Genomic DNA, 11485 nt, shown 5'->3' with positions numbered 1-11485 from the left:
ATTGCATTATTATGAACTTTCATCAAATCTTTAACCGTGGTCATTTTTAAGTCTTTTGTCATTTACAGACAGTTCTGGGTGTAATCTGACGCTTTTGCAAAACTGTTTCATCTTCAAGGAATTCATGGAAAAGACTCTGACAAGTACAGGTTTCTGGTAACTGACTATACTGCTGAACTGAATGAATAAGCATTTTCAGAACTCTAATGGAAAACTGATGAATTCATAAAAGTGCTAACAAAAGATCAAGATAAAAAAGTTATATTTTTTAGAAATGGTGGCTTCGCTAGGAGACATGTTCTCTGGGCAGCCACCGGGACCGCCGCCACCCCCGCTGGGACTCTTGACCCAGGTTTCGCTTCTTCAGGCCACACCAGGCGTTCAGAGGACTTCTAACAGTACCTTGGTGGACGAGTTGGAGTCATCGTTCGAGGCTTGTTTTGCTTCTCTGGTGAGTCAGGATTATGTCAATGGTACAGATCAGGAAGAAATTCGAACTGGATGTCTCGGAACTGAGGAACGAATTACAGCGAAAGGATGCTCTGGTCCAGAAGCACTTAACAAAACTGAGACATTGGCAGCAGGTGCTGGAGGACATCAACATGCAGCACAAAAAGCCAGCCGACATCCCTCAGGGTTCCCTGGCCTACCTCGAGCAGGCATCTGCAAATATCCCTGCACCGATGAAGCAAACCTGAGGAAAAGCCACCTGAACATGAGCTGGTGGCTGAGTCAGCCCAGACACAGTTTTGCCAAACATCACTTCTTGTAGACATGACATTTTGGGAGAACTCTTTGCCAGAGAGTGAGATGATTTAGTTTTGCACTCTCATCTAAAAATTTCCCCTTATTTTTATAAGCATTATTTCTGGAGTACTTTATAAAATGCTTATTGCTTTGGTAAACCAAGTATATTGTCTTTAGCAAAATTTAAGACTGTTAATATGATGCCTTTTACAGATTCTTTTTTATGTTTTTGTTTTTTGCTTCTTGTTTTTATTATTTTTATTTTTGTATGAGTGTTTGTCTCTCTGTTTCCAGTTTTAGATTATTTTGTATGATCTGAGGGGAAAAGCTTGTATGATCTGATCTGCATATCAAAGGATGAGGATTTTGGTTGTAAGGCCTTTTATGATAATTTACACATCAGTGGCAGTATATAAAAATATGTAAATTTGCTGTTTTTCAAGACTGAACTACCTAAAGAAGAGGAGTCTAATGCAACGTTGTAACACTTCCAGAACCTCAGAATGAGGATATTTTGTAAATAGGTTGGAAGAGGATTATAATATCGTAGGTTAGTGTAGTAACTGTTACTGTACTGCAGTAACTAGTGCTATAGGAATCCAGCAGTATCCTTAATGTTGACTTTTTTTTTTTTTTTTGCGGTACGTGGACCGCTCACTGCTGTGGCCTCTCCTGCTGTGGAGCGCGGGCTCCGGATGCGCAGGCTTAGCGACCATGGCCCACGGACCCAGCCGCTCTGCGGCGTGTGGAATCTTCCCAGACTGGGGCGCAGGCCCGTGTCCCCTGCATCGGCAGGCGGACTCTCGACCACTGCGCCACCAGGGAAGCCCCCTTAATGTTGACTTTTATTTGGGGTGAGTTTATATTTTGTGTAGTGTTCATTTACTTTTGGGGGAGGGTAGGAGAAGTGATATTTAAAAATTTATGTTATTAGTCCATATGTTTTGATTAGGTAGTAAATTTACTTTTAAATTGTGAGTCTGAGTTGTAATTGCATTTCTCTCAAAATGACATAAGTGCATGAGCAGCTACGTTTTATTTTTTTATTTTATTCTAATTAATTATTTTTGACATCTGTATTGGAGTGTGGTTGCTTTGCAGTGGTGTGTTGGTTTCTGCTTTGTAGCGGGGTGAGTCAGCTGTGCATGTGCATGTGTCCCCATGTCTCTTCCCTCTTGCGTCTTCCAACCTCCCTGTCCCGCTCCTCTAGGTGGTCACAAAGCACTGCAGCTATGTTTTATTGATGATCTGACTGAGGTTAATGTGAGCTTCCTATTTCCAAGTTCAGGCTTCATCTAATTTCACCTTTCTTTGGAAAATCAGTACAAATCACAACCATTTTTATTGCCCAGTTGTTTATAAAGTTTTATTCAAAGAGCAAAGATTTGATGGTGCATAGAAGAGACAACTGTTTATAGGCCACTTACTGGGCCAGCACCAAAGGATTGAGAAGATATTTTGACCACTAAAAGTTGTACTGGCTCTTGTCAAATTGCATCAGAGGGTCAGACAGCTCAGCGTGGACTGACAGCGAGGTCAGCATTGTGAATGGCCATTCCCAGTTCCCTTTAATCTCCTGAGCATCCATGCAATGGGGAAGCAATGCACCATGAGGCGAGACTAGAGGTTCAGTAGATCTTTCACTTCAAAGAATAATCTAGAAACCATCACAAATGACCAAGTTGACGCTACAGTCATTGAAGTTGAGATGTATGATGGGGTGAGGCTCAGTTATTCACAGAAAAATCCTGGCAAGGCTTAATTCCAATTCACGATTAGTATTATTACCCATATTTTGCTTAAACTTCAAAAAGCCCCTTAGAGGTAGCTGTTATTCCCTCTATAATCTTCATGTCCTGGACCCAGGAAGTCAAAATATTTGATCCAAGTATGCCAAGGTCTGCTATAGTCCATTCCTAGTAGTTTTGTTTTCTTTGGTTTTTTAAAATTGGCTTTCCTGGTTATTTTGAGCTTTGTTTTATTTCTCTACCTATTGAGGTTACATGTGTATTTTGGAATTATATCATTTACATAGAAACACTTTTCAAGTGAAGATGATCAGTGTCCTAGGAAAATGAAACCACTTTAAAAGTAGACAATGGAAATCACAAAGTCTGATATTCCACAATGCGGATTGCAGTCTTATGGACACTAGAAATACCATGGGTAGGTCATCAGTAACATTAATAATATTTCCCTATGGGCACTTTCTGATAACACTGGCTTGTTTTATCTTAATGTCACAATGAAACAGTATGAAATGTTAATGCAAGAATTTGTTTTAGCTATGTATGTAAATCATATTACAAGCAAGTTATTTGGTTGGTTGGCTCTTTAGTTCATTCCTTCAATCAGATGCTTCAAAAGAAATGTGTTTCAAATGTCCACTTTATGATCAGTTTAAGGATAAGTTTAGAAAGAAAAATATTTGGTAAACCATTCCTGGTGGGCTGAGCCCTGCTTCTGCTGGACTTCTTTGGGCTGGGCTGTTTCATCATCTTGTGTACTAAAAACAAACAAAATGTTCTCTTAGATCGTTTTGAAAATTATTCAATAAAAAACTTAATACTCTACTATCCTTTTAGGGAAAGATAACGCTTCTTTACTCTTAAAAAGATACTAGGACTTCCCTGGTGGCACAGTGGTTGGAAGTCCGCCTGCCGATGCAGGGGACACGGGTTCATTCCCCGGTCTGGGAGGATCCCACATGCCGCATATTTTGCAACATGTACTATTTATTTCAAGCACAAATTAAACAACCCCCTCCAAAAACAGGTAAAAGAAGAAATGGTTAATCAATACAGTATTACACTTTATGGCTTCTTCAAAAGTTATCTGATGTGCTCTGGCATTTCAATGAGGTTGTGAAACTAGCCTAATAAATTGAAAAGCGGAGATGGTAAAAAAAAAATTAATTACATGGGACTGAGTGAACTGATGAGGATGATTATAATTTTTGTCACTTCCTGTTTGAATAAAAAATAAATCCCACAAGTACTCAGAGGCCAAAAATATACAAATCAATTTTCACTACAAAGTAAAGGAGCTGTTATAGTGGAAGATTGCTGGACTGAATGTCAATATTATGACATAGTATGTGTGTGTTTCTTGTTTGGTAATTGAAATCATTGTTGCTTTTGTTGTGATCATCCATTTACAATGCTTGGTGTCAGTTTATTTATCTCTTATAAAAATAAAATACAGTGTGTGTGGAAAAAAAAAAGTTAAAGATACTCCAAAACAATGAGATTTTAATAAACGTAGTGCTTTGGGGCTTCCCTGGTGGCGCAGTGGTTGCGAGTCCGCCTGCCAATGCAGGGGACACGGGTTCGTGCCCCAGTCCGGGAAGATCCCGCATGCCACGGAGCAGCTGGGCCCATGAGCCACGGCCGCTGAGCCTGCGCATCCGGAGCCTGTGCTCCACAACGGGAGAGGCCACAACAGTGAGAGGTGCAGCAAAAAAAAAAAAAAACGTAGTGCTTTCATCATATCCACTTTAGACTTTTATAGTTGAATTCCAAAAGTGACTTGCTTTTGTTGAATCTGGGCCTTGTAGTTAGTACTAACTGGAAACAATTCTTCTGCAGTGAGTGCATCTCTGATTCTTGTAACAAATTTCACTAGAGAATTTCCTTCCCTTCATCTTCCAATGGAGAAGAAAGACAATATTCATTATTAAATTATGCGTTAATGATTTTTTAAAAAATGTTGTTAGTGGGCACTAGGAGAAATAATGAGTGGTGTCCCTCCCACTTTCACCCCTGATTCCTGAACCCATGAATACTGGATATCAAAGAAACAGTACCCTTATTCAAAGCGTATACAGCTCCTTGGAGAACCTTGTCAGAACACTTATGTTGTTACCTCTTGGCATTGTAAATGAGCCACCAAAATGTCCTTCCACCATGATATCAAATCATCTGCTTCAGGATTGTGGGTCACATGGTAAGACAGTAAATTGAATGAACATGGTCCCATTACCACAAATCTTCTGTGTAAAGTAAGTTTCTTAATCTTAAGCAATCCTGAGTAAAATACCAGAAGAGTGGATAAGGCATTCTTTAAGTCCACAGGTGATAGTTTTGGCAGTATCATTGCATAGAGGCAAAGCAAAGTGTGCTAAGGTTGTGTCTATTCCAGTAATGAAAAGTCCATCTCCTTCCATTATATAAAGGATCAATTGTAATCAACCTGTAACTAGGTAGCTGGCTGATCACCCTATGAAGTCGTTCCATATGAGAGAATCAGTGTTGCTCTCAGCTCCTGGTTTATTGAGCACTCAGCCTTGGTGAGTGAAATTTAATGTTGCTAACTCTTGCATAACTTCCATTCATGCAACCATAGCTACTTTGTTCATGAATTTGTTCATGAGCCCTTTGGGCTATGGCAGTGACAGCTGGGCAAAGAGGCTAACTAGTACCCATAGAATGCATCATCCTATCCACTTAATCATTGAAATCCTTTTCTGCTGAAGTCTACCTTTTGCAAACGTTCCATGAAAGGAGAAATATCTTCATGGGTTTTTTTACCCATTGAGACCTTTACCAAAATCTCATTGTCATTAATTTTCCAACCATGTTCCTTTCAACGTTCTGACTATCAATCCAAAGCATTGTCTCCAGTTCAAAAATGTTACATAATGATACATAGCAGCACTTCTGGACATTCCTCCTTACAAACAAATTGAGCAATTGGGTAAACTGCCTGATATCGTGCCACTGGGATGATTCCCTTTCCAGAAAGGGACTTTATGGCTGCAACTCTCCTCTTTTGGGTAATGACTACATATTGTGCAGAAACATTATTAAACCAGGCCTGCATTTCTCTTTCCTTTGTCAACTACTACGAGTGTTCCTCATAAGGTCATAAGTGGAGGTTAGGAGAGAGAAGGCAGTGCTTCAGGAGTATGTTCCATGGGCTTAGGGCTTTTTACCTAATTGTTTTTGCCTTCAGAGTTTGCCCTGACCCTATCATGCATATATCACTTTTTTTTCAAGGTGTGGTACTTCAGTGCATTCCAAATGCTATGCCTTACCTGGTCAGATAACACTCAATTCGGGAGGAGCAGTGCTGGTCACATGGTAACTTGGCAGCCCATGGTCAAGCATTCAGTCTCTCGTAGGTCCAGTAGCAGGCCAGGAGCTGTTTCTCAAAAGTAGAGTAAGTATCTGTGGATGATATCATGACCTTGTTCCAAAATCCTAAAAATCAGCCTGTCCTTCACTTATAGGGGTTGCCAAAGGACCCAAGCAAAATCTTTTCCTGCCCCTGAAACTTCTAGAGCATTGGGAATGCTGGAATACATGGCCCAAGTTGCAGAGCATCTTGCATAGCAGGCTAGACTTGTTGCAAAGCCTTCTCTTTTTGTGAGCCCCACTCAAAACGAGCAGTTTTCCATGTCACTGGATAAATGCGCCAACAGTAACAAACCCAAATTAGAAATATATAGCCTCAGAAATCCAAAGATGTTCATTGTCCTTTTTTCTTGGTTGTAAGAGGAACCAGGTGCAAAAACTTATCTATTTATTTGTGTGTGTGTGATTAAATATATATAATATATATACTTATATATAATGTATGTATGTATATATATTATTATATGATTATTATATATTTTATATTATATATATATATATATACATTAGCACTTTATTTCTTGACTTTTTGATGATAGCCATACTGACAGTTGTGAGGTGATATATCATTGTAGTTTTTATTTGTGTTTCCACAATAACTAATGATTTTTATTGCCTGACTGTCTGGCTAATGCTGCCAGTACTTTGTTATATAAAAGTGGCTGTGCCTCTCTCTCGGTGGTAGGAGGGGTCAGATGCAACAACTAATTGTTTATCTTAAAAGGGATATCTGGATATGCCCTAAGCCACTGGACTCATAGAAATTTCATAGAGGTAGAAGGTCCTTGAATTATTCGGATGTATTCCACACCATTTTACATATAAATGACAAAAGTAAGTCTAAATAATTTGATATTCCCACTCAATAGGTCCATAAAGCATAATGTTATCAATATAAAGGGCCAGTAAGATATCTTGTGAAAGGAAATGACAATCAAGTTCTCTGCAAATTAAATTGTGACGTAGAGCTGGAGAATTGATGTACTCCTGAGGGAGAAAGTAAAGGTGTATTTTTTTCTTGCCTGGATGGAAACTGCTTCTAGTGGGCCTTACAAACATGTATGGAGGAAAATGTTGTGCCAGGGTAATAGCTGGTAAATGAATTCCAGGAGATATGTAAATTTGCTCAAGCAATAAAACCACATCTGGTACAACAGCTGAAGTTAGTATCACCAATGATTAAGATCTCCTTAATCTGCTGTTATTCTCTAATAGTCATATCTTCTACAAGCCCTAATAAAATAATTTTTGGAGATGTGGTGGGAATCTACATTGTTGCATCTTGATTGTGGCACGCATCTCTGCACTTCTACCAGGAGTGTGGTATTGCTTTTGGTTTACTATTTTACAAGGTGGAGGCAGTTCAAATGACTTTCATATGACTTTTTGCATGTTAATATCCATCATTTTGCAGACAGAAACCTGTGAGGAGATTCTGCCAGCTATTAGTATCTCTATTCCAATCATGCAATATAGATCTGGGGAAATAACTACAGATGAGTTAAGGGAATACCACTTTAAGATGACCTTAGGTAAAACTCAACTGACATATGGTATTAACATATACATAACAGAAGCTATTGGCCACTATATGTCTCCCATTTTTTTCTGCTAACATATGATCTAGAGCACTTTTATTGTCTAAAAATGTAATAGTTATAAGAGGAGACCTTGAGATCATAAAGTTGTAGCTACCATCTGCCAGCAGACACTACTTTGACAATGGCTAGTGGCATCCCATATCTAATACAGCTCAGAAAACTCAACTTCTCAGCAATACAGAAACGTCTAAAATCATGTCCATCATGGCCTTCTAGTTTTACCCTGGATGTCTGGACCACAGCTATTCCATTTTGACTTTCAAATGCATTCCCCTCCTCAATGGCCAAAGTGGATGTACAATTACAATGCATGTCCAAAAGATCACAGTACAGGCTGCTCTGGTCAGTAAAGTTTGTTAAACCACATATAAGACAGAATGACTTCCCCATACTTCAAAATATGTGCAGATTTTTCCATCATTTCCCCTTTTGATTGCAAATCCTTCAACAGACCAAAAAATGTCCCTCAATAAAAAAATAAAATAAAATAAAATAATGTTCTCTAGAATCACTCTCCATCCATTCCAAGAGTATATTAGTAAGGGTTATCCAGAAAAAAACAGAATTTATGGGTTAGATAGGTAGATAATATATAGCTAGAGAAAAGATAGAGGATGATGATGAGATAAATATAGATGATAGATAGATAACTAGATGATAGATAATCAATAAGTAGACAAAAGAGGATATTTATTATAGCAATTGTTTCAGGGAGTTATAGAGGACAGAAGTCCCACTCTTTGTCATCTGCTAGCTTAATGATCAGAAAATCATGTGGTAAATTGTGTCTAGGTTCACAGTCCTAAAAGCAGAGGAGCCCATGGAATAACTTCTAGCCCTATGCTAAAGATGTAAGAATGAAGGGCCACTGGTGTAAATATCAGAGTCCAAAGATTGAGAACCAAGAGTTCTGATGTCAGAAAATTGGAAAAATAAATGCTCCAGCTCTAGGAGAGGAGAAGGAATTTGTCTTCCTTTTCCATTTTTTTCTATTGTGGGTCTCTATTGTGATTAGATAATGCTGCCAAAAAATTGGTGGGGCTGGATCTCTTTACTCAGTATACTGACTGAATCAAATGCTAATCCTTTGCAGAAAAGCCCTCACAGGGGGCTTCCCTGGTGGCACAGTGGTTGAGAGTTCACCTGCTGATGCAGGGGACACGGGTTCGTGGCCCGGTCCTGGAAGATCCCACATGCTGTGGAGCGGCTAGGCCCATGAGCCATGGCCGCTGAGCCTGCGCGTCCGGAGCCTGTGCTCTGCAACGGGAGAGGCCACAACAGTGAGAGGCCCGCGAACCGCAGAAAAAAAAAAAAAAGAAAGTAAAGCCCTCACAGTCACACCCAGAAATAATGTTTTATCCACTATCTGGACTTAGCCCAATAAAGTTAACTCTAAAATTAACCATCATAAGTTCACCCCTTGTCAACTTAACACTTATACCCATCATCTTCAACAATACTTAAATTTCAAATAAAGAAAATAATCGGTTAAATTCTACCTAACATGATGGAAGTATCCTGCATACTACCAAAACACACTAACTCCTTCTCCACAAAAGAGGGAAAATCCTCGTGTTTTGTTTACTGTTCTAGATATCCCATAAAAATTGTGCAATGTAAAATTAACAATACCTAAATACCATGCTATGAAGACAGTATATCTCCTAAATACATGATAGGGAAATAAGAGAGGATAGAAAAGAATATATTTGCTTAATACGTGTATATATACACACTAATGTATTCATAATAAAGTAAGGAGAAAATACTCATGGCAATTATTGTCCTTATTGCTGTAGTTGGTCAGCAATGTTATAAAGGAGGTATATATAACTATATTTTTCTACTATTCATTCTGTATTCTTTTTTCATCAGCTAACACTTCAACAGGTGGTGGCTCTTTACTTGGTGAATTAAAAGCTTTCAATCTTAAAGGGTCTGGGACATTGCTAATCCTGCTTGCATTGGGTTGTTGTAGATCTATCTTAATGTTAATCACAGAACATCGTTGTACTAAGAGACACCCTAAGGTTGTTCTATATATCAGACACACTGTTCTTTATCTTCCTTATACAATATTTTTCCAATTTTCCTTTCACAGTGACACAGGTTATTTTCTTCACCAAACTTTAGTCAAACACTTTGAACCTTCCCCTAGGACCATCTGTGCACTTCCTTGTGATAGCCTTATCATAATGATGTCGCTAAGACAGTTTTCCAAGGGTCTCTCATACTTCAGTAGGGATTACCCTCAATATCTAACCTGATTTTTTGTCCTCCCCCATCCACCACAACCTGGCCTGTCTTCAGCAAGGATCCTGTTAGGTTGATTTAGCCAAAATCCCCCATACCCTTCATATGTCCTCTTAGTAATTTTCCATCCGCTGAACCCAGCCAAGTTCTCTTGCTATAAATTCACACTTGTCCATGATGAATTAGAATTTTATTCTATTTCTACACTGAGCTCTCTATTTCCATATTTCAATAGTCCTGAGTTAAATTAGTTTTTATCCTTTCAAAACTCTGGTTCTTCTTTGACAGTAATAATCTGCAACTTGGATAGATAAGATTCAATTTTGGAGCCCTGGGCAACTCACTCAGGAACCAAAGCATATACCAATGGAGACTTCATCTTCTTTCCTAACAGTTTGATTGGAGATCCTTAGGTGAGTCTGATTACTAAACCATTGGTCCAGACAAATGTCATTTGAATCTTGTAGAGACAGATTTTTATTCATAAGATTTTGAGTATACTCTAGAATTTTGGTTATAGTACCAGAAAACAAACAAAAACAAACAAAAACAAAAAACAAAATCAGGTTAGATTCTTAGGTTTCTGTCTAAGATGTTTGGTTAGAGGCCCAGGCAAGTACAAGCTGTGTTAGAGTCCCAAGTTTCTCTATTCATAGGTATATATATAGTACCACTAGTTCCAAACATTGGAGCATCTCAGTGGACTGAAAACCGACCTCTTGAACCCCTGTTGACTATATGCTTAACTCTGTCTGCTTTCTTCCTTGCTGGTGTGATTTTACTAAGAATAATTTGGCACTTCAGTGGCCTCTTTGGGAAATTTATGGTTTCCAAATGGGTTCCTCTAAAACCTCTTCCTCTTCCCATCAGAGATGCTCCATTTACTGCTTGGATATCCCCTCCAGTTTCCTTGAGTCCTTTCATATGTCCCACTTCATAACCATGATTCCTCCATCTCTTTGTTCACCCTGCCACACTTTTCCCATTTTACTTCAGCCCCACAGCTCCATAGTCTATTTAACTATAGCTCTCCTAATCTAAATCAAGTCCTATCCAGGGACTAATGGATCCCCAAAAGCAAATACCTATAGTTGAAATTAGGGAAAAAAAGCTATTTGGAAACATAACTTTATGCCTTGTATACTCGTATGAGTTAGGATACATCCAGAGAGCTGCTATGTGTTTCATCGGTCACTGACCTAAAATTTAGTCCACAGCTTCCATCAAATTACATATTAGGGCAAAAGAAAAGCTTAAGTCACCTCCACAAATATTGGTAAACAGTTAACTTTGACTTGTCCATTTGCCAGAAACACAATTTAGTTATAAATATAAGGTGGTGGTAAACAAGTGAAAATTTATTACTATGCTTCATGGATTTACAGCTGAAATTTTTAAATAAAATCTCTAAAACATCTATATGCCTCTGTAAGTTTTTGTGTGTCTTTATGTATGTAAAAATGCATGTATGTTATGTATATAAGACATTTTATACCTCTGGATAATATTACTAAATTAATTTTTAAGTCTCTTAAAGGAAATCTATCCAAATTGGCTTAGAGATAAATGTGTCCCTATAAATTAAGCATTCCTAAAACTTTAGAAATATAGATATAAATCTAATTTTAAAAGATTTAACTAGGATTACATTTGTTAAATAAAGCTAGTTTTAAAAACTGTTAGTACATGGAAACTGACATGTCTTCAGAGTTGTCAGCATTAAATATAATGCATATATATATATATATA

General features: G+C 38.2%; 1 pseudogene; it reads left to right on the top strand.

Annotated features, from left to right (window-relative positions):
- The first annotated feature begins 274 nt into the window (after positions 1–274).
- Positions 275–708, top strand: LOC114905170 (annotated as a pseudogene).
- Positions 709–11485: the final 10777 nt, after the last annotated feature.

The sequence above is a fragment of the Monodon monoceros genome, unplaced genomic scaffold (genome assembly GCF_005190385.1).
Source record: "Monodon monoceros isolate NGI ecotype Baffin Bay Population unplaced genomic scaffold, NGI_Narwhal_1 Super_Scaffold_21, whole genome shotgun sequence".
NCBI classification, from domain to species: domain Eukaryota; kingdom Metazoa; phylum Chordata; class Mammalia; order Artiodactyla; family Monodontidae; genus Monodon; species Monodon monoceros.
This window is presented reverse-complemented; position numbering and strand designations above follow the sequence as displayed.